The sequence below is a fragment of the Hyperoodon ampullatus genome, assembly GCF_949752795.1.
Source record: "Hyperoodon ampullatus genome assembly, chromosome: 6".
Taxonomy (NCBI): Eukaryota; Metazoa; Chordata; class Mammalia; order Artiodactyla; family Ziphiidae; genus Hyperoodon; species Hyperoodon ampullatus.
The window spans coordinates 42,260,581-42,281,359 of record NC_136919.1 but is presented as its reverse complement, the minus strand read 5'-3'; positions in this window follow the sequence as shown (position 1 = coordinate 42,281,359).

Sequence of the window (20,779 nt, the reverse complement as noted above, 5' to 3'; positions counted from 1 at the left end):
TTTTAGTAGTCTCTTAGGATGCTTTGTATTTCTGCGGTGTCTGTTGTAGCTTCTCCTTTTTCACTTCTAATTTTATTGACTTGAGTCCCCTCCCTTTTTTTTCTTGATGAGTCTTGCTAATGGTTTATCAATTTTGTTTGTCTTCTCAAAGAACCAGTTTTTAGTTTTATTGATCTTTGCTATTGTTTTCTTTGTTTCTATTTCATTTTTTACTGCTCTGATATTTATGCTTTCTTTCCTTCTACTAACTTTGGGTTTTGTTTGTTCTTCTTTCTCTAGTTCCTTTGAGTGTAAGTTTAGATGGTTTATTTGAGATTTTTCTTGTTTCTTAAGGTAGGCTTGTATTGTTATAAACTTCCCTCTTAGAACTGCTTTTGCTGCATTCCATAGGTTTTGGTTCGTTGTGTTTTCGTTGTCATTTGTCTCTAGGTATTTTTTGATTTCCTCAATGATCTCTTGGTTATTTAGTAACGTACTGTTTAGCCTCCATGTTTTGTGGTTTTCTCCTTTTTTCCCCCCTGTAATTGATTTCTAATCTCATAGCTTTGTGGTCAGAAAAGATGCTTGATATGATTTCAATTTTGTTAAATTTACTGAGGCTTGATTTGTGATCCAAGATGTGATCTATCCTGGAGAACTTTCTCTGCACAGTTGAGAAGAAAGTGTAATCTGCTGTTTTTGGATGGAATGTCCTATAAATATCAATTAAATCTATCTGGTCTGTTGTGTCATTTAAAGCTTGTGTTTCCTTTTTAATTTTCTGTTTTGATGCTCTGTCCATTGGTGTAAGTGAGGTGTTAAAGTCCCCCACTATTCTTGTGTTATTGTCGATTTCCTCTTTTATAGCTGTAACCAGTTGCCTTTTGTGTTAAGGTTCTCCTATGTTGGGTGCATATATATTTATAATTGTTATATCCTCTTCCTGGATTGATCCCTTGATCACTATGTAGTGTCCTTCCTTGTGTCTTGTAACATTCTTTATTTTAAAGTCTATTTTATCTGATATGAGTATTGCTACTCCAGCTTTCTTTTGATTTCCATTTGCATGGAATATCTTTTTCCATCCCCTCACTTTCAGTCTGTATGTGTCCCTAGGTCTGAAGTGGGTCTCTTGTAGAGAGCATATAGATGGGCCTTGTTTTTGTATCCATTCAATGAGCCTCTGTCTTTTGGTTGGAGCATTTAATCTATTCACGTTCAAAGTAATTATCGATATTTATGTTCCTATTACCATTTTCTTAATTGTTATGGGTTTGTTTTTGTAGGTTGTTTTCTTCTCTTGTGTTTCCCACTTAGAGAAGTTCATTTAGCATTTGTTGTAGAGTGTTTCGGTGGTGTTGAATTCTCTTAGCTTTTGCTTGTCTGTAAAGCTTTTGATTTCTCTGTCTAATCTGAATGAGATCCTTGCTGGGTAGAGTAATCTTCGTTGTAGGTTCTTCCCTTTCATCAGTTTAAATGTATCATGCCACTCCTTTCTGTCTTGTAGAGTTTCTGCTGAGAAATCAGCTGTTAACCTTATGGGAGTTCCCTTGTATGTTATTTGTCATTTCTCCCTTGTTGCTTTCAATAATTTTTCTTTACCTTAATTTTTTTCAAGTTGATTACTATGTGTCTTTGCATGTTTCTCCTTGGGTTTATCCTGCCTGGGACTCTCTGCGCTTCCTGGACTTGGGTGGCTATTTCCTTTCCTATGTTAGGGAAGCTTTCGACTACCCACATCATGATTCGCAACCTGCGTGTCTGACAACAGAAGGAGGAATTCCTAGAGAATCAGACTTTGAAGGCTAGCGGGATTTGATTGCAGGACTCTGACAGGACTGGGTGAAAGAGAGACTCCACTCTTGGAGGGCACACACAAAGTAGTGTGTGCATTAGGACCCAGGGGAAGGAGCAGTGACCCCAGGGGAGACTGAACCAGACCTATCTGCTAGTGTTGGAAAGTCTCCTTCAGAGGTGGTTAGTGGCTGTGGCTCAACGTGGGGACAAGGACACTGGCAGCAGAAGTTCTGGGAAGTACTTCTTGTTTGAGCCCTCCCAGAGTCTGCCATTAGCCCCCCAAAAGAACCTGGGTGGGCTGTAGTGTTGGGTCACCTCAGGCCAAACAACGAACAGGGAGGGAACCCAGCCCCACCCATCAGCAGACAAACGGACTAAAGTTTTACTGAGCTCTGCCCTCCAGAGCAACAACCAGCTCTACCCACCACCAGTCCCTCCCATCAGGAAACTTGCACAAGCCTCTTAGATAGCCTCATCCACAAGAGGGCAGAAAGCAGAAGCAAGGAGAACTACAGTCCTGCAGCCTGTGGAACAAAAACCACATTCACAGAAAGTTAGATAAGATGAAAAGGCAGAGGCCTATTTACCAGATGAAGGAACAAGGTAAAATACCAGAAAAAGAACTAAATGAAGTGGAGATAGGCAACCTTCCAGAAAAAGAATTCAGAATAATGATAGTGAAGATGATCCAGGACCTCAGAGAAAGAAGGAGGCAAAGATCAAGAAGATGCAAGAAACGTTTAACAAACACCTAGAAGAATTAAAGAACAAACACCTAGAAGAATTAAAGAACAAACAGAGATGAACAATACAATAACTGAAATGAAAACTACACTAGAAGGAATCAATAGCAGAATAACTGAGGCAGAAGAACCGATAAGTGACCTGGAAGACAGAATGGTGGAATTCACTGCTGTGGAACAGAATAAAGAAAAAAGAATGAAAAGAAATAAAGACAGCCTAAGAGACTTCTGGGACAACATTAAATGCAACAGCATTCACATTATAGGGGTCCCAGATGGAGAAGAGAGAGAGAAAGTACTTGAGAAAATATTTGAAGAGATTATAGTCACCAAGATCTAGTCTTTTAGCAACTTTGAAGTTTATAATACAGCACTGTTATCTATAACCACCTTGCTGCCCATTAGATCTTGAGGACTTATTTATCTACTAGTGGCCAGTTTGTTCCCTTAAACAACATCTCCCTGATCTCTCCCCTGCCCCCACCCCATCCCCTGGTAACCACCATTCTCTGTTTTTATGAGTTTGGCTTCTTTAGATTCTTTATCTAAGTGAAATCATACAGTATTTGTCTTTCTCTAGCTGACTTATCTCACTTAGTGAAATGCCCACAAGAGAGTCTTAATAAGTGTTGAAGATCAAAAACACTATGTGAAACCAAATTGCCAAATTCGGGTTGACTGGCCATATGAGCGTGGTGTTGACTATGGGAATGGAGGTATTAAGGGAGTAGAACCCAAAGCTACAAACAAGGCTTCCAGGATGGTAGGCATGGAACCTTGTATGTACCTGACTTTTCTGTGCAGGCCACAGTGTATTACTCAAGTTTCCACTGGTATTTTCATTTTGGCTAGGAAAGAGCATAGATGTGGGAGTGAGACAGACCTGGCTTATACTTCTAGGTCCATCCCTCATCAACTGAATGATGAAGGACCAAGTTACCTGGTATCTCTGAGACTCTGTAGAGAAGAGAACCTAAGTATCTATAGGTTCATTGCAAGGAAAAAATGGGAATATATCTGCAAAATGCTTACTCCAGTAACTGGTCCAAGGCAGACATTCTCCACATGCTACTTTCCTTCTCCTTTCCTCTTCATTTTCTGTCCCTTTTCCTTCCACCAAACTTGCTCCTCCACAATTTAGGCCAGTTCATCACTTGAACTCTTGGGAGAGCCTGCTTGATTCATGACTGAGAAAGGAGAGAGTGTCCTAATGCCCATCCTCAGATCTATGTTCAAAGTAGAACTCCCTTCCAGTTATCACTGGCCTTTTGGCAAAATTAACTGCAGTTCCCATCCCCTCTTCTCCTTGCACATGTTCTTACCAGTTATTCTTTTTTTAAATAGCAATATAATTGACATTTAACATTATATTAATTTTGGATATACAACATAATGATGTGATATATATATATATATATATATATATATATATATATATATAGTGAAATTATCACCACAATAAGTTTAGTTAACATCCATCACCACACTTAGTTACAAAAAAAATGTTTCTTCTTGTGATGAGAACTTTTAAGATCTACTCTTTCAGCAAGTTTCAAATATACAATACAGTATTATTAAGTATAGTCACCTCCCAGTTATTCTGGACCTTGGCTGTGAATTCCATCTGTCTTCTGTTCACCTTGTAGGTGTGTCACTTAAGAGGCAACCTAGGAAAAGAGAACCAACCCAATAAAATTATTGGTAATTTATAGATGAGTGAATCAACATAATTAAAATAGTTATGAAGAGGTACTCAAACGCACTGGTAATTAGGAAAATACAGATTAAAGTAACAAAGAAAATAAGCTACAAGGATATATTGTACAGCACAGGAAATATAGCCAATATGTTATAATAACTTTAAAGTGTAATCAATAAAAAGTTGAATCACTCTGTTGCATACCAGAATCTAATATAATATTGTAAATCAACTATATTTCAAGAAAAAATTAAAAAATCATACACATACCAATAAAATCATACACACACAAATAAAGTAACAATGAAATACAACTGGCAAAAATTTAAAAGACTGTAATACCTACACATGGCTAGTAGCAAGGTGAATTAACACCGTGTTTATGAAAATAACCAGGCACCTGTTAATGAATTTAGCCATTAAAACGATCTATTAAAATTTAAAAATTCACATGGTTTCCAATCTAGCAGTCCATTGTTGTGACTGTATTCCTTAGAAATTAAAGCATCAATATGGAAAGTTATATTTACAAGTACATTTACTGAAGCATTGTTAGTAAAGGAAAAAGCAAAAACACAAACAAATGCAAGCTGGAAACAAAGAGATGAAGGGTATCACCTCACCAAGGTATATATATATATATATATATATATATATATATAGATAGATAGATAGATAGATAGATATTTTGTGTGTGTGTGTGTGGTACGCAGGCCTCTCACTGTTGTGGCCTCTCCCATTGTGGAGCACAGGCTCTGGACGCGCAGGCTCAGCGGCCATGGCTCACGGGCCTAGCCGCTCCGCGGCATGTGGGATCTTCCCGGGCCGGGGCATGAACCTGTGTCCCCTGCATCGGCAGGCGGACTCTCAACCACTGTGCCACCAGGGAAGCCCTAAGGTATATTTTTAAGTACTGAAAACAAATAATTAGAGATATAGTAGAGAGAGTAGTATGGAATGAGAAAATAAAGGGTGCAGGGGAATCTGTATAAAGTGATCCAATTTGTAAATTAAACATGGACCAACAAAATTCCAGGTGTGTGCTTATGATGATATGAGCATAGAGAAAAATAAAGACAATAACTTTAGTCTACTAACATGGGATACTGAGGAATTGTGGGGATAGGAAAAAATGAGGGCAAGAGAAAAAGAAAAGAAAAAAAAAAGACTGCACTAAGCAGATCTCTGTCAAATATGATATAATTCCATTTATGTAAAATTAATGTGTGTATGCATATATGTATAAAAAAGTAGAAATAAAGGATTAGAGTTTGAACAACCAAATTGTAGACACAATTGCTGTAGATTGAAAAAGAAAATATCAAAGTAATGGAGATAGCATTAATTTAGATTGTAAAACAAAAGCTATCCAATCAATTGGCAATGAACCCATCTATATGTATATGTGTGTGTACTTTTGTATTTGCATGTAATAGGGAAGAACAAATCTGACTCCATATTGGGTCTGTTTCTTTTACTTTAACCTTTGTATTCTAAAGCTTTTTCTTCCAGTTAAGAATGCTGCCTATAGCCTGAAATATACAGGATAGCCCATTCTCAAGGCTCTGTTATACTTTAAGGGTATAACATTTTTCCATTCATATAGAGATAAAAAGTTGTAGAACAGAGAATAACATTTGTCTTGTTGGAGGTTTACAGGAACATTGTGACCTGACCTATGGGGACAGCTGCAAGAACAAAGGATTTTGACACCAAGAAGTCTTCAACAGCCAAAAACACCCCCTCCCCTTTTGGTATAAAAGAAGCCTGAATTCTAACTTGGATAAGATGGTTCTCTAGGACATTAGTCCGCCATCTTCTTGGACTCCTGGCTTTCTGAATAAAGTCATTATTCCTTGCCCCAAAACATCATCTCCCTATTTATTGGCCTGTCGTGTGGCATGCAGAACAAGCTTGGACTCAGTAACACTTGTATATGTGCCTAGAGAATGTTATGGAAGATTCACATGGACATGTTGGACAGCTTTTTCTTCATACATCTTGTGGAAATTTGAAAAAAATATTTATTAAAAATTTTTTTATTATTTTTGTAATTTGAAAAAATGTCTAATAAAGGAAAACATTTCAAGATAATAAAAGATTTTTTCAAAGAAAGAAAAAAAAAAAAACCCAAGGCAAGCTATTGGTTATCAAGGGCTCAGAGGCACTTTACAATTCTGTTCAAAGAGAATCTGGTTAGTTACCTCAGTGGGCACTAACTCAATATTAAATAAGTTATTAGTGAGCTAAAAATGAAAATAATAATAAGAGGGAATGAGTGTATTCAGAGCTCGCTTTGGGCAGGACCCCTCCTAGTTCTTGAGAGTTTTGGCCAGAAGGCTAAGCTGCAATAGATTGTTCTAACCGTGACCTCTGCCTTGGAGGGGCTTATCTTTCAAAGGCAGGGCCTGGCTGATAAAGTGCCTAGACAGCATTTGTGGTTTTCTTGCCCAGCACACCAGATTTCAAATTGGACTGCCATTACAGCTTCCATGAAGAGTCCCAGGAGTTCTATAAACTCGAGGTTAAACCCTGGCCAGTACACAGAGACCTGGGAGCAACCTTTCCAAAACAATCCTTTAAAAACACTTTAAAAAAAGAAATCTTTATTGGAGTATAATTGCTTTACAATGGTGTGTTAGTTTCTGCTTTATACAAAGTGAATCAGCTATACATATACATATATCCCCATATCCCCTCCCTCTTGCGTCTCCCTCCCACCCTCCCTATCCCACCCATCTAGGTGGTCACAAAGCACTGAGCTGATCTCCCTGTGCTATGCAGCTGCTTCCCACTAGCTATCTATTTTACATTTGATAGTGTATATATGTCAATGCCACTCTCTCACTTCGTCCCAGCTTACCCTTCCCCCTCCCCGTGTACCCAAGGCCATTCTCTACGTCTGAGTCTTTATACCTGTCCTACCCCTGGGTTCTTCAGAGCCATTTAAAAAAGCTTTTTGCCTCAGTCGGAGGAGGAGCAGCAGGAGGAAAGGAGGGACACGCAGCATTATGTGGCTGTGGATATTCCATCATGCAAAGTCGTGAAGCTGATTAGAGACAGAAAATTAACGATAGTTTTGTTTTCCCACGACTTGAGGTTTGTCTCACAGTCTGTGTTGAAATTCCAGATTCTTTTGGATCACTGCGATTGCTGAAATCCTGCTGATTTTTAAGAAGAGATGTTTGAGATTCAGAGAAGTGGACACTGAGTAGCTCCCTTTATCCGGACTTTTTGCCACACAAAATGGTGAACAGTGGACTAAAAGGCCTCTTCTGCGTTCTGCCTCAATGTCCTCCCACATTTTTCTTCCTCTTCGATTCGCTGTCATATCACAAGGCAGTTATAGATGTTGAATCAAAGTACATAAGAGCAGTGGAATTTTATCTCATGTGAATATTTATTTCATTGGAGATTATGAATCTCTTAAGAGGCCTGACATATTAAGCAGCCCTAATCCAGAAACTTCATAGACACACTGGCTAATTATGACAAAGACACAAGAATGCTGACTGACAAGGACTGGTGACAATTTCTGATATGTTAGGCCACTTGCAGTGTTCCCTCTCGATTTGTAGTTGTTGTTGTTGTTGTTGTTTTTCTAAAGCCAAGAATTCTATACAGATATGACAGGACAGCAGAAATATTTCTGGACATACTGCTTCCCAATCTTACTTAGAGAACACCTAGTCTTTAGGAAAGTATGGAATAATTCAGACAAAGTAAAACACTAGTTAATTTGGGCAAATTTGAATTCTTTGCATTTAAGCTTGCTTTTGGACAACCTCTTCTGAAGTAACTCCTAGGCTTGCCAAGACAAAAATCACCCAGCTTCAACACTTTTCCTTCAAAGGAATGAGGCTGTTCATCCCTCAGTCTATATATTTTTATTCTTTAATTTCTCTTTTGGCAGTTTTGTAATATACTTATTATAGGATGCCTCAAATATCATGCTTGACACATAGTAGGCATTCAGTATGTACTTGTTATATGAAGGAATGCCACAATCATTAATACATTTAGTCAGGACAGGATAGGTTATACTGTCGTAACAAAGAACCCTGAAATCTCAGTGGCTTAGCACAACAAAAGTACATTTCTTTTTTTTTTTTTTTTTTTTTTTTCGCGGTACGCGGGCCTCTCACTGTTGTGGCCTCTCCCGTTGTGGAGCACAGGCTCCGGACTCGCAGGCTCAGCGGCCATGGCTCACGGGCCCAGCCGCTCCGCAGCATGTGGGATCTTCCAGGACCGGGGCACGAACCCGTGTCCTCTGCATCTGCAGGCGGACTCTCAACCACTGCGCCACCAGGGAAGCCCTATTTCTTTTTTTTTAACTTTTTATTTTATATTGGAGTATAGTTGATTAACAATGTGAAAATTTCAGGTGTATAGCAAAATGATTTAGTTATACATATACATGTATCTATTCTTTTTCAAATTCTTTTCTCATTTAGGTTGTTATATAATATTAAGCAGAGTGCCCTATGCTATAGAGTAGGTCCTTGCTGGTTATTCATTTTATTTTATTTATTTATTTAAAAATTTTAAAATTTAATTTTATTTATTTTTTTATACAGCAGGTCTTTATTAGTCATCAATTTTATACACATCAGTGTATACATGTTAATCCCAATCTCCCAATACCTTACACCACCACCACCACCCCCCGCCGCTTCCCCACTCTTGGTGTCCATACGTTTGTTCTCTACATCTGTGTCTCAATTTCTGCCCTGCAAACCGGTTCATCTGTACCATTTTTCTAGGTTCCACATATATGCGTTAATATACAATATTTGTTTTTCCCTTTCTGACTTATTTCACTCTGTATGACAGTCTCTAGATCCATCCACATCTCAACAAATGACCCAATTTTTATGGCTGAGTACTATTCCATTGTATATATGTACCACATCTTCTTTATCCATTCATCTGTCGATGAGCATTTAGGTTGCTTCCATGACCTGGCTATTGTAAATAGTGCTGCAATGAACATTGGGGTGCATTTTTCTTTTTGAATTATGGTTTTCTCTGGGTATATGCCTAGGAGTGGGATCGCTGGGTCATATGGTAATTCAATTTTTAGGTTTTTAAGGAACCTCCATACTGTTCTCCATAGTGGCTGTATCAATTTACATTCCCACCAACAGTGCAAGAGGGTTCCCTTTTCTCCACACTCTCTCCAGCATTTGTTGTTTGTGGATTTTCTGATGATGCTCATTGTAGTTTTGCTTTGCATTTCTCTAATAATTAGTGATGTTGAGCAGCTTTTCATGTGCTTCTTGGCCATCTGTATGTCTTCTTTGGAGAAATGTCCATTTAGGTCTTCTGCCCATTTTTGGATTGGGTTGTTTGTTTTTTTAATATTGAGCTGCATGGGCTGTTTATATATTTTGGAGATTAATCCTTTGTCCATTGATTCATTTGCAAATATTTTCTCTCATTCTGAGGGTTGCCTTTTCATCTTGTTTATGGTTTCCTTTGCTGTGCAAAAGTTTTGAAGTTTCATTGGGTCCCATTTGTTTATTTTTGTTTTTATTTCCATTACTCTAGGAGATGGATCAAAAAAGATCTTGCTGTGATTTATGTCAAAGAGTGTTCTTCCTATGTTTTCCTCTAAGAGTTTTATAGTGTCCAGTCTTACATTTAGGTCTCTAATGCATTTTGAGTTTATTTTTGTGTATGGTGGTAGGGAGTGTTCTAATTTCATTCTTTTACATGTAGCTGTCCAGTTTTCCCAGCACCACTTATTGAAGAGGTTTTCTTTTCTCCATTGCACACCCTTGCCTCCTTTGTCATAAATTAGTTGACCATAGGTGTGTGGGTTTAGCTCTGGGCTTTCTATCCTGTTCCATTGATCTATGTTTCTGTTTTTGTGCCAGTACCATATTGTATTGATTACTGCATCTTTGTATTATAGTCTGAAGTCAGGGAGTCTGATTCCTCCAGCTCCGTTTTTTTTCCCTCAACACTTCTTTGGCTATTTGGGGTCTTTTGTGTCTCCATACAAATTTTAAGATTTTTTGTTCTAGTTCTGTAAAAAATGCCATTGGTAATTTGATAAGGATTGCATTGAATCTATAGATTGCTTTGGGTAGTATAGTCATTTTCACAATATTGATTCTTCCAGTTCAAGAACATGGTATATCTCTCCATCTGTTGGTATCATCTTTAATTTCTTTCATCAGTGTCTTATAGTTTTCTGCATACAGGTCTTTTGTCTCCCTAGGTAGGTTTATTCCTAGGTATATTATTCTTTTTGTTGCAGTGGTAAATGGGAGTGTTTCCTTAATTTCTCTTTCAGATTTTTCATCATTACTGTATAGGAATGGAAGAGATTTCTGTGCATTAATTTTGTATCCTGCAACTTTACTAAATTCACTGATTAGCTCTAGTAGTTTTCTGGTGGCATCTTCAGGATTCTCTGGCCATTTGTATGGTATCATGTCATCTGCAAACAGCGACAGTTTTACTTCTTCTTTTCCAATTTGTATTCCTTTTATTTCTTTTTTTTTCTGATTGCCATGGCTAGGACTTCCAAAACTATGTTGAATAATAGTGATGAGAGTGGACATCCTTGTCTTGTTCCTGCTCTTAGAGGAAAAGTTTTTCACCATTGAGAACGATGTTGGCTGTGTGTTTGTCACGTATGGCCTTTATTATGTTGAGGTAGGTTCCCTTTATGCCCACTTTCTGGAGAGTTTTTATCATAAATGGGTGTTGAATTTTATCAAAAGCTTTTTCTGCATCTATTGAGATGGTCATATGGTTCTTATTCTTCAATGTGTTAGTATGGTGTATCACATTGATTGATTTGCGTATATTGAAGAATCCTTGCATCCCTGGGATAAATCCCACTTGATCATGGTGTGTGATCCTTTTAATGTGTCGTTGCTTCTGTTTGCTAGTATTTTGTTGAGTATTTTTGCATCTATATTCATCAGTGATATTGGTCTGTAATTTTCTTTTTTTGTAGTATCTTTGTCTGGTTTTGGTATCAGGGTGATGGTGGCCTCATAGGATGAGTTTGGGAGTGTTCCTTTTTCTACAATTTCTTGGAAGAGTTTGAGAAGGATGGGTGTTAGCTCTTGTCTAAATATTTGTTAGAATTCACCTGTGAAGTCATATGGTTCTGGACTTTTGTTTGTTGGAAGATTTTTAATCACAGTTTCAATTTCATTACTTGTGATTTGTCTGTTCATATTTTCTATTTCTTCCTGGTTTAGTCTTGGAAAGTTATACCTTTCTAAGAATTTGTCCATTTCTTCCAGGTTGTCCATTTTATTGGCATAGAGTTGCTTGTAGTAGTCTCTTAGGATGCTTTGTATTTCGGCAGTGTCTGTTGTAACTTCTCCTTTTTTATTTCTAATTTTATTGATTTGAGTCCTCTCCTTCTTTTTCTTAATGAGTCTTGCTAATGGTTTATCAATTTTGTTTATCTTCCCAAAGAACCAGTTTTTAGTTTTATTGATCCTTGCTATTGTTTTCTTTGTTTCTATTTAACTGATTTCTGCTATGGTCTTTATGATTTCTTTCCTTCTGCTAACTTTGGGTTTTGTTTGTTCTTCTTTCTCTAGTTCCTTTAGGTGTAAGGTTAGATTGTTTATTTGAGATTTTTTTGTTTCTTGAGGTAGACTTGTATAGCTATAAACTTCCCTCTTAGAACTGCTTTTGCTGCATCCCATAGGTTTTGGATCATTGTGTTTTCATTGTCATTTGTCTCTAGGTATTTTTTGATTTCCTGTTTGATTTCTTCAGTGATCTCTTGGTTATTTAATAATGTATTATTTAGCCTCCATGTGTTTGTGTTTTTTATGTTTTTTTTTCCTGTGATTAATTTCTAATCTCATAGCATTGTGGTTAGAAAAGATGATTGATATGATTTCAATTTTCTTAATTTTACTGTGGCTTGATTTATGGCCCAATGTGATCTATCCTGGATATTGTTCCATGTGCACTTGAGAAGAAAGTGTAATCTCTTGTTTTTGGATGGAATGTCCTATAAATATCAATTAAATCTATCTGGTCTATTTTGTCATTTAAAACTTCTGTTTCCTTATTTACTTTCATTTTGGATGATCTGTCCATTGTTGTACATGAGGTTTTCAAGTCCCCCACTATTATTGTGTTACTGTCAATTTCCTCTTTTATAGCTCTTACCAGTTGCCTTATGTACTGAGGTTCTCATATGTTGGGTGCATATATATTTATAATTGTTATATCCTCTTCTTGGATTGATCCCTTGATCATTATGTAGTGTCCTTCCTTGTCTCTTTTAACATTCTTCGTTTTAAAGTCTATTTTTTCTGATATGAGTATTGCTACTCCAGCTTTCTTTTGATTTCCATTTGCATGGAATATCTTTTTCCATCCCCTCACTTTCAGTCTGTATGTGTCCCTAGGTCTGAACTGGGTCTTTTGTAGAGAGCATATAGATGGGCCTTGTTTTTGTATCCATTCAGCAAGCCTGTGTCTTTTGGTTGGATCATTTAATCCATGCACATTTAAGGTAATTATCGATATGTATGTTCCTATGTCCATTATCTTAATTGTTTTGGGTTTGTTTTTGTAGGTCCTTTTCTTCTCTTGTGTTTTCCACTTAGAGAATTTCCTTTAGCATTCGTTGTAGAGCTGGTTTGGTGGTGCTGAATTCTCTTAGCTTTTGCTTGTCTGTAAAGCTTTTGATTTCTCCATTGCATCTGAATGCGATCCTTGCTGGGTAGAGTAATCTTGGTTGTAGGCTCTTCCCTTTCATCACTTTAAGTATATCATGCCACTCCCTTCTGTCTTGTAGAGTTTCTGCTGAGAAATCAGCTGTTAACCTTATGGGAGTTCCCTTGTATGTTATTTGTCGTTATTCCCTTGCTGCTTTCAATAATTTTTCTTTGTCTTTAATTTTTGCCAGTTTGATTACTATGTGTCTCAGCATGTTTCTCCTTAGGTTTATCCTGTATGGGACTTGCTGTGCTTCCTGGACTTGGGTGGCTATTTCCTTTCCCATGTTAGGGAAGTTTTCAAGTATAATCTCTGCAAGTATTTTCTCTGGTCCTTTCTCTCTCTCTTCTCCTTCTGGGACCCCTATAATGCAAATGTTGTTGCTTTTAATGTTGTCCCAGAGGTCTCTTAGGCTGTCTTCATTTTTTTTCATTCTTTTTTCTTTATTCTGTTCTGCAGCAGTGAATTCCACCATTCTGTCTTCCAGGTTACTCATCCGTTCTTCTGCCTTAGTTATTCTGCTATTGATTCATTCTAGTGTAGTTTTCATTTCAGTTATTATATTATTCATCTGTGTTTTTTTGTTCATTAATTCTTCTAGGTGTTTGTTAAACATTTCTTGCATCTTCTCCGACTTTGCCTCCATTCTTTTTCCGAGGTCCTGGATCATCTTCACTATCTTTATTTTGAATTCTTTTCTGGAAAGTTGCCTATCTCTGCTTCATTTAGTTGTTTTTCTGGGGTTTTATCTTGTTCCTTCATCTGGTACATAACCCTCTGCCTTTACATCTTGTCTAACTTTCTGTGAATGTGGTTTTTGTTCCACAGGCTACAGGATTGTAGTTCTTCTTGCTTCTGCTGTCTGTCCTCTGGTGGATGAGGTTATCTAGGAGGCTTGTGCAAGTTCCCTGATGGGAGGGACTTGTGGTATGTAGAGCTGACTGTTGCTCTGGTGGGCAGAGCTCAGTAAAACTTTAGTCCACTTGACTGCTGATGGGTGGGACTGGGTTCCCTCCCTGTTGGTTGTTTGGCCTGAGGCAACCCAACACTGGAGCCTACGTGGGCTCTTTGGTGGGGCTAATGGTGGACTCTGGGAGGGCTCACGCCAAGGAGTACTTCCCATAACTTCTGCTGCCAGTGTACTTGTCCACATGGTGAGCCACAGGCACCACCTGCCTCTGCAGGAGACCCTCCAACACTAGCAGGTAGGTCTGGTTCAGTCTCCTTTGGGGTCACTGCACCTTTCCCTGGGTCCCAATGTGCACACTACTTTGTGTGTGCCCTCCAAGGCTGGAGTCTCTGTTTCCCCAGTCCTATCAGAATCCTGCAATCAAATCCCACTAGCTTTCAAAGTCTGATTCTCTAGGAATTCCTCCTCCCATTGCCGGACCTCCATGTTGGGAACCTGACATGGGGCTCAGAACTTTCCCTCCAGTGGGTTTACTTCTGTCGTATAAGTGTTCTCCAGTCTGTGAGTCACCCACCCAGCAGTTGTGGGATTTGATTTTACTGTGATTGTGCCCCTCTTACCATCTCATTGTGGCTTCTCCTCTTTCTTTGGATGTGGGGTATCTTTTTTGGTGAGTTTCAATGTCTTCCTGTCGGTGATTGTCCAGAAGCTAGTTGTGATTTTGGTGTTCTCTCAAGAGGGAGTGAGAACATGTCCTTCTACTCCGCCATCTTGGTTCCTAATCCCCTGGTTATTTATTTTAAATATAGCAGTGTGTACATGTCAATCCCAAACTCCCTAACTATCCCTTCTGTCTACCCTTCTCATCCCCCTAACCATAAGTTTGTTGTCTAAGTCTGTGAGTCTGTTTCTCTTTCTTAAATAAGTTCATTTGTCTTTCTTTCTCTGTCTGACTTACTTCACTCCGTATGACAATCTCTAGGTCCATCCATGTTGCTGCAAATGGCATTACTACATTCTTTTTAATGGCTGAGTAATATTCCATTGTATATATGTACCACATCTTGTTTATCCATTCCTCTGTCGATGGACATTTAGGTTGTTTCCAAAAGTACATTTCTTGCTCACCACAAGCCCTGATGTAAGTTGGCAGGTGGTCTTCTACATCTGATGAGTTGGAGATTCCCCTCAACTTGTGAGGTCATCATTTCAACAGCTGACTTCCAGACTAGCCCCAACAAAGGAAGGAAAGGTGAAAGAGATCCATCGACTTTCAAGTGCCTTGGAATAGAAATGGCGCATTACTTGCTCTCACATTCCTATGTGCCAGTTGCAATCATGTGGCCCTGACCCAACAATAGGGGAGTACGGGAGATGCAGGGACCCCATGAATATTCATTGAACACTACAGGTCTCTGCTGACCTTGAATTTTAGGAAACAATGAGGTGTAAATTAAAAGCCAATGCAATATTTTCCATATTTGGTTGTCTAGACTTTATTACCTCTAATACTACAAGGGATTTTGTGGGCAAAATTTTTGATGATAAAACAAGTTTGGGAAATGCTGTGTACTATATTTAACTCATTGAATTTACAATGTTCAATTATTTATTAAAGGTTTTGAAAAGTTCCACATTAAAGAAAACTATTAAATTAGAATAGGCAAGATATCACAGAGAGAGGTCCGTTATTTATTTATTTATTTGATAAATAGTTTTTGAATATCATTATTTGCCAGGTGTTGAGCTAGACTTCTGGGGGAAATTATATGAAAAAGATCTTTTCCTTGTTTACATGAAGATTAATTCTGGGAGAGGAGTATAAAGCAATTCCCTATGCGTGATCACATTACAATAATGGATAAATATTTTACATTTTCATCAGTGGGTATCTGTGTCTTTTTAGGCCAAAGGAAATGGTCTTGAGGTTCATTCATATTTATTTATTTATTTTGAGCTGCATTGGGTCTTCGTTGCTGCACATGGGCTTTCTCTAGTTGTGGCAAGTGGGGGCTACTCTTCATTGTGGAGCATGGGCTCTAGGCATGCGAGCTTCAGTATTTGTGGTACATGGGCTCAGTACTTGTGGCTCGGAGGCTCTAGAGCACAGGCTCAGTAGTTGTGGCGCACAGGCTTAGTTGCTCCATGGCATGTGGGATCTTCCCGGACCCAGGCTTGATCCCTTGTCCCCTGCATTAGCAGGCAGATTCTTAACCACTGCACCACCAGGGAAGTCCAAAAGTTTATTTTTTTAAATGTTATGTTTTTGAAATTAAAGAAAAGCAACCAAAGTAAACGAATGCATCCTTAAAATGTCCTTGTGAGACATTTTAATACCCAAGTGAGTTTTTTTTTAAGTACACTGTTTTGCGTTTTTAACATAAAATAATAAATCTATGTTCACTCCACACACTTAAGTGTGTATTTGTGTATGTATGTGTTTTATGTGCCACTTAAAATGTGGTTTTTTTTTTGAAGAACATTAACTGATTTAGGTGTTAGATACACTAGGAGATAGATAGCATTCAAGATTCATGTGTTTAAATTCATAGAAATATACCCTTGAACATAACATGGGTATAAACTGATGCATAGAAAAACTATTGATGATAATTCCATAATCTTTGTGGAATTTTACAAAGATGTTAACTTTAAGTTATCACATCTAAAAATATTAATGCTTTCTGGGTTGTGATGAAAACATGTAGAACTGAGAACATAGAAATTTAGGAAAAAGTGTTAATAAGCTTCCCCTTGGATATTCAATGTAAATAGGAAAAGGGACTGGCAGGAGTAATTTGTTACTTTTTCTCTCTCCTCTAAGACAGCTACCAGGGAACAGGGAGGAAGGACTGGGGCCAGAGATCTTCCACCTGCCACAGCAGTGAGCAATCACTCCATCTTCAAAGTGATTTACAAACATTAATGAACCTTCCCAACAGGCATATAGGGCAGGGAGGTTATAATTACCCTGTTTTACAAATGGGAGATGGAGACACAAATAGGTTAAGTGCTTTGCTGCAGGCACGCCGTGATTCCTCTGGTTAGAGTGCAGGAGGGCTTGCCTTCACCGGCTCCCCTCACACCTAGCCCCAGCCCTGCAGACACCAGCACTGTCCTGAGAAAAACACAGCCAGGTCTCCACTAGGATGGAGAGGGAGAGAAGTAGGGCCCCGCGAGGTAATTCAACGGCTCTGTGTAGATATTCTCATTTGTTGTCTAAGGGCAAGGACTGAAAATGCCTTTCCACAAGGATATGCACCCAGTGGGCATTTGACAAGAGCCTGCTGGTAATCACGGCGGATCACCCAGATCAGAAAGGAAACAGTCTTTCCCCTCAGCTATGTAGATAATTGTCCAATTTGACTTTTCCAAAGACTTGGCAGAATCTAGATTTCAAGCTAAAACAAAGGTTATCGCTCATCAACTGGTGCTTAACTCTTTCCCAGAAAGCTGCTTTAACGTGTAAGGCAGAGAGTTGACAAAACTGCATGACAAACATAAAATGATGTGTAGTCTGGCAATCTGGGAATGAGTAATCGAGCCTATCTTGCTACTGTCCTAATCCTGTCACATTCAGATGTAGTAGGGGTTAGTATTGCTGGAATTCTGAAGTTGACAAAATATGTAAGGGAAAGTGTAAAGAAACTTTTAAAATAAATACAATTTGTACATTCATTTGCTATTGGTTAGGCAGAGAGTAAGTTTTGGGAAGGATAATAATCAGAGAGTGAGTAAAATTTTTAGGAACAGTGCTTTATTATAGCTCAAGAACTGATGAACAACTTCAGACCACCTTTCTATAATCTACATCCATGAGAATGGCAAGTGGGCAAGCTGACAGAAGGACACACATGCCGCTTATGGAGAAGGACTACACAAGCTCTTAGATGATCTATACATATATTGGACAATATACATATACATATGCATATGCATATACATAATGCACACAGATGCAACACACACATATATGAGGGATACCTTTTTCATGTATAAGTGTGTATAAGGAAATAAATACATAGAGCATACATTTAGTCCATTCCATTATACATTTTACACACGTGTGTGTTTTAGTTATTTGTGCAAATGTCCTAATAGGATGGTAAGCTCCTTGAATCTGTGGGGACCATGCTTTTTTCATCTTTTTCACCCTACCCAAGACTGAGCAGTTTTTTCTTTTTCATATGTCAAATAACGTCCAAATATGTGTTGAATAAAGATGTAGTCTCAGCTCTCAAAAGACTTAAAGCTCTGAAACACCATTCAGGATTGGCTTGATCTTTCAGAGCCTGCTACCCAGGAAATAAATCTAGAAGTCTCTCTTTGAAAGGGCTTTCTAAAAGACCCTGATACAATTACTCTTTTTCTAGAGATGGAGCCCAAAGATAAAGGTCAAAGTTTGTAATTTAAATGTCTTCATTACTGTCATATTTTCCTTATAACAATGAACTATGAACTAACTAGTGTTAAGAAAAATTAGGTGGGGCTTCCCTGGTGGTGCAGTTGTTGAGAATCTGCCTGCTAATGCAGGGGACACGGGTTCGAGCCCTGGTCTGGGAGGATCCTACATGCCGCACAGCAACTAGGCCCGTGAGCCACAACTACCGAGCCTGCGCGTCTGGAACCTGTGCTCCACAACAAGAGAGGCCACGATAGTGAGAGGCCCATGCACCACGATGAAGAGTGGCCCCCGCTTGCCACAACTAGAGAAAGCCCTCACACAGAAACGAAGACCCAACACAGCATAAAGAAACAAAAATAAATTAATAAACTCCTACCCCCAACATCTTCTTAAAAAAAAAAAAGAAGAAGAAAAATTAGGAGCTACTGCAGAAGATGATAACAAAATACTAAAGTGATTATTTCTTTATACCATCTATATTTTGGGGAGTTTAGTATTTCAATAAATTTCAATTGACTCTGCTTTTTTTTTTCTCTTTCCCTGAACTTCTAACCCAGTGAGTAACCTTCAGTGTTTATCTAAATTTTCCTCTTCTCTTGAAGTGTTCTGGTTAAGTTTGCAGATGTTGAAACTGCATTTCAAAAAGGCACACAACCCTAGCTTTTTAAAAATTAAAAAATCAAAACCAAACCAAACCACAATGTCAAAAATGCATTCCTCTTGTATTTGTTTATATAGATAACTCGGAAAGTTCCTTTAAGAAGAAATTCCACTGACATCTATTCATCTTTTGCAGTTTGATTTCAATGAAAAAATCTTGCTGCTTTTTCCTTGCTGGTTGTGGTAATGCCCCAGCATTTGGTTGCTTTTTCTCTCTCGTGGCCAGCTTCTTTTGGTTATGGCTCCTGGTTGATTGTTGGCTGTGGTGCTGATACCCAATTGATTATTTTGCCTCTAGCCCTTAGTCCTGGGTGTTCTTTCAGGCAGCCCAGGCCCGTTCTGCACCGGTGGTGCTCATCCACCTGTGGGTAGATCAGTTCCATCTGTCCTCGGCCCTCTTTGAACAGTGGCTCACTTCAGAGCCGTAAATGCCTAGGTCCATGAGCTAATCCAGTCTCCTTGGTTGATAGAATCCATGACAGGATCACAAGCTGCAGGGTCATAAACATCATTTGGGCGCTAATAAATTTCAAGCTTTGAAAGGAGGTGTTTATGTCTAGCAAGAGATACTGTTTGCAGAAGGGACTTTCTTAGGGCGTCTGTAATTTGTTTGGTAGCAGTGACACCTTGGGGGCCTGGCAAGAGAATTTCTTTCAGGTCTCAGGTAAGGGAGAGAGCGCCATGTGGTAGCAGGAGCCCTGGGACTGCCCAATGGACGCTCCCATCCCAGTCTGCCCCTCCTCTGACACCTTGTCCTTTGTGCAATTATTTTCACAATCCATCTCTTGTAGCTGACTCTCTTTATCTGCAAAGGAATAGCGATGGAGCCTTTAATCTTCCTGGAAAAGGGGTGTTAATTTTTATTACATTCTTCAGCTCCTTTTGGTCTCGCCACTTGCATCCTTTCCTACTTGTGTGATAGAATTTTGGAACGTTGATATTGCAGTTCAAGGTCTTGGGTTGGATTACAGAATAAACTATGTAGAATTTTGTTCTTTAGGTGTCTTTAAAAATAGGATACATTCCTATTTCAGTTGGTGTGTATGGTGTGGTTGCATGTGTTCCACTGGCTGTTCACACAGGATTGTATTGATCAGTCAGCATTGATGGATGATGTTTAACTCATTCAGGACTCTTCGGCAATGCTGGAGATACAAAGGAAAGAGAAGGCATGGATTTGCAGTCTCGCTGGGAAGGAAAGAAGTAGGCGAATGAAAAAAGGAGTAAGTGAATATATGTCCATGCCGGTCTTTCACTTTGTCACAGCTTACCCTTCCCCCTCCCCATATCCTCAAGTCCATTCTCTAGTAGGTCTGTGTCTTTATTTCTGTCTTACCCCTATGTTCTTCATGACATTTTTTTCCTTAAATTCCATATATATGTGTCAGCATACAGTATTTGTCTTTCTCTTTCTGACTTACTTCACTCTGTATGACAGACTCTAGGTCCATCCACCTCATTACAAATAGCTCAATTTCATTTCTTTTTATGGCTGAGTAACACTACCAAATGTAAGGTAGATAGCTAGTGGGAAGCAGCAGCATAGCACAGGGAGATCAGCTCGGTACTTTGTGACCGCCTGGAGGGGTGGGATAGGGAGGGTGGGAGGGAGACACAAAAGGGAGGGGATATGGGAACATATGTGTATGTATAACTGATTAAATTTGTTATAAAGCAAAAAAAAAAAAAAATTAAAAAAAAAAAAAAAGGAGTAAGTGAGCCTGTGGTTGATGGGTGTGTGGTCCACCCCTTTCCTCACCAGCCTCAGAAGCCTGGCTGGCCATTGGTGTGGCTGTTTCTTTCAGGCTTGGGGGGACATGAGTGCACTTGGCCAGGCTTCAACTGGCTGTCAGGAGTTCAATTTTTGTGCTACT